Raw genomic sequence first — 3,752 nt, 5'->3', positions numbered from 1 at the left:
GACACCTGGGAAACACAGCTGGCAAGTTCTTCAGTTAAACTTGTCCTATACTTGGCCGTGGCCGTGCCATTCCTAGGCATGTCCTCTAATAACAAAAATATATCTAACCATACAAAGACCCCAACACAAAGACCCACAGCTTTATTCCTAATAGTCTAAAACTGAAGAAAACCCATCTCCACCAACAGGTGTTCACGAGTTCTGGTGTGTTCTCTCCATGGCAGTCTCCTCATTGAAGCAGAAAGTGGACTGTTGATCTGAGCCTGACCCAGGCTGAGCCCCACAGCGTTGCGCCGAGCAGAAGCAGCAGGGCACAAAAGCAGGCGCTGCCGGGCTCTGCTCATACGAAGCTCTAGAACAGGTGGAAGTAGCCCATGGTGATAAAAGCAGAGCGAGGGTCGCATGGGTGGAGTGGGTCAGAGGGTGACTGCAAAGGGGCACGAGGAAGCTTCTGGACTGAGGGGCACTGCTGTGTCTCAGTGGGAGTGGGGCTACCTTGGCACACATGTTTGTCAAACCTCATTGAACTGTACTCTTGAGATCCATGCATCGTGTTTAATGCAAAGATACCCCAATAAATAAATGGCAAAGATACCAAAATATCATGAAGTTGTCAAAATAAAGTTGATTTTAAGTGACTCAGTCCATGCAGCCCCTCGGCTTTGCATTCTAAGGCAGCTTTTCATACATGGAGGTCCACCGAGCCCCACAGGCCCATGTCGCCGGCCCCTAGGGCTGTCTCCATCCTCCATTTCACGCCTCACCCCCTCAGCGTGCCCAGGCCTCTGACCCTCTTGGATTCGGGATCTTTTCAAAAAACCCAAGCTAAGGCAGCCCCAGCACCTGATTCACACAAGCTGGCTGATGAGTGCCCTGGTCTGTCTTTGCGTGACCCTGAGTATGGCCCCTGCCTCCATCTCAGCACCACAGTCCTACCTGTCCCCAACCCCTGGCAGGTGCAGGGTGGTCCCTCCATACGAAGTAACTCAGGGCACAATGTACAGAATATCATCAGCCAGGAAAAGGCTTTCCTCCCTCCAGATAATCAGGGGCCTTGATTTGGGATTGGGGGAGGCAGAAGAGAGGAAGCTGTGAGGGAGGAGATGTTGAGTTTTCCAAGGGTGGGAAGTCCTGGGGCCCTGGCTCTGTGTTGCAAGTTATAGAAACCAAGGAACAGTTTTATCAGTGATGCGTGGGGGACTCTGCACTAACACTAGCCAGGGCTCAGCCCAGCCCCCACTCCAGACCAGGCTTGGACACAGCTGAGGCCCATGAGCTCCAGGTTACCCCGGGACTCCAACAAGCCTTCCGGGTATTATGGGAGGCAGAAAATGACTTTCTTGGACTTCTGAGGACATCAGACCCCAACTGGCCTCCACAGTGGGATATCGACGTATCAAGGTAGGTGCCCCTGGAGGCAGCTGAGCGTCAGAGGTCGGGACGGGAGGGTAAAGAGACGGGAAGAACAGTCCCTCTCCTTTGACGGTGGGGCTCTGTGCAAAGTCACCAACGTGGACATGGTCTGGGGAGAACAGGGACCCTGAACTGACAGAGAATTAGCTTCCACCATCTGCAAAAGTCAGATCTTGACACAGAAATTTGGATAATTAAGAATAAGGCAGAGTGTCTCACCTCTGCCCGATCTTCTTGGACTGAGATTCAATCTACTGCCTTCTCATTTGACTAAATCTGAGATGAAGAAAGGGAGACCAGGAAGTCTGACTGGGAAACCTCGGGAGACGCGGAAGGGAAGGCCGGTCAGCTCCACCATCAACCCGGCTCACATTCTCTGTCCATCCTCGCACCTGTCAGACGTTTACCGAGCACCTAGTATTGATGAGCCATTGAGCTACTTCCCAGAAACACAAAGTATTGAAGAGACGTTGGGCTACTCCCAGCTAGCTCGGGAGCAGAGGGAGGTCCCGGACCTGCCCAAGTGTCACCCTCCTGGACTAATGCCACGTGGTGCCTGTCCTTCTCTGCTTCCAATTTGTGCAAGTCGGTAATTCTGAACAGCTCTTAAAATGAGTCATCTCTGTTTAAATGTGTTCTTTTCAGATAAAGATAATTTCTGTGCGGGTTGGTAAGTTTTGGAGAAAGTGTCTGGGCAGACCTCAGGCTGTGTGTGAGCAGCTCTGTGTGTCTGGGGTGAAGGGGGATGGTGGGCCTGCAGGAGACGAGGCAGGAGAAAATCACAAGAGACCCCCCCTAATAGTCTAAATAGTCCTAATTTGGAGACCCCTCCCCACCCTGTGCCTTCTGCGCCCTGAGCCCCAGGTTAGGTGCTGTGTAGGGCGCCAGGAGACAGAAGGTGGGAAACCTGTTTGCAAGTTGTTTACTGAGCGAACAGCATGCTGGGGACCCAGTGGCCACCTGTGGCCCATGCAGCACTGTCCTTTCCACTGCACAGTCTTTTTTTCCGAAGTTTAATATCTTTATTCAGAACGTGATTTAACCACAGAATAAAGTTCTTTTAGCATTATAAAATCCCACGTTTTGCAATCTTTTTGTAGTTGGCAATACTGTTTTTACATCTTTTAGAACCCTGAAGTTTTTCATGCCTTCAGGTATTTTGCATGATGTCTGACGTGATCAGCAATAAAGGTTGCAATGAAGTAGTAGCTGTGATCATAACCCTCTTGTAATCTAAAAACAACAGGGATGTTCTTTTCTGTGGAGGCAGCTATGAAGTTATCAGGAAGTAACTGTCCATCTGAAAGAAACTGGTCATCTTTTCCTTGATCAATTAGTATGTCCAGCTGAGCACCTTGATAGGACTTCACAAGAAAGGTAGCATCATAAGCCTTCCATTTACTTTGATCTGGTCTTAAATAGCCGCCAAAGGCTTTTTTGCCCCAAGGACAGAGAACTGGGTTGCAAATTGGAGCAAATGCTGATACAGATTTGTATTTTCCAGGATTTTTCAAAGCACAAATAAGAGCTCCATGGCCTCCCATGGAGTGGCCAAAAATGGACATCCTTTGGGGATCCACTGGAAAATTGGCATTTATGAGTTGGGGAAGCTCCTCTGTTATGTAAGAGTACATTCTATAGTTAGTTTTCTAAGGATCTTCAGTGGCATCCACGTAAAACCCAGCTCCAGTACCAAAGTCCCAGCTGTCATCTTCTCCTTTAATATTGAAGCCACAAGGGCTGGTGTCTGGAGCAATGACGACAAGGCCGTGTTCGGAGGCAGCTTGATGAGAACCAGATTTTGATATAAAATTTTGCTCTGTGCATGTTAAACCAGACAGCCAATACAGTGCAGGGCACTTTCCAGTTTCTGCCTTTGGTGGTAAGTAGACAGCAAATTTCATTTTGCAGTTCAGTTCAACACTGTCACGTTCAAAAACTTTCTGCAATCCCCCAAAGCACTTATTGCTGGAAATCTGTTTCAACGCCATTCTTCTCCTCGGCAGCCGTAGCAGCGTAGCCCTCCACTGCACAGTCTTAATTATGACTTTTGTTTGCTAGTGGTTGAGACAAATACTCGATACTGTTTTACTTGAGCTAATTTCAACCTTTTCAAGCCTACTTTCAGCCCCACAGAGCTTGGAAGTTAAATACACATTTTCCAGAGTCTTTGTACTGGGTCTGCAGGTAATCTTGTGCCAGCAAGTGGACAGTGTCCCAGTCCTGGAGGACAAGAAGGACATTTGCACTTGAATGTTTATAGCAGCTTAGTTGACAATTGCAAAGATGCGGAAACAGCCCAAGTGCCCATCAACCCATGAATGGATTAATAAGCTGGC

General features: G+C 48.7%; 1 pseudogene across 1 annotated transcript; it reads right to left on the bottom strand.

The window, feature by feature from the left end:
• Positions 1-2,520: 2,520 nt before the first annotated feature.
• On the bottom strand, positions 2,521-3,429 carry LOC128573835 (S-formylglutathione hydrolase-like; annotated as a pseudogene). Its single transcript, XR_008376558.1, has one exon. The product of XR_008376558.1 is annotated as an S-formylglutathione hydrolase-like (transcript).
• Between the last annotated feature and the right edge of the window lie 323 nt (positions 3,430-3,752).

Source organism: Nycticebus coucang, chromosome 21, assembly GCF_027406575.1.
Source record: "Nycticebus coucang isolate mNycCou1 chromosome 21, mNycCou1.pri, whole genome shotgun sequence".
NCBI lineage: Eukaryota > Metazoa > Chordata > Mammalia > Primates > Lorisidae > Nycticebus > Nycticebus coucang.
This window is presented reverse-complemented; position numbering and strand designations above follow the sequence as displayed.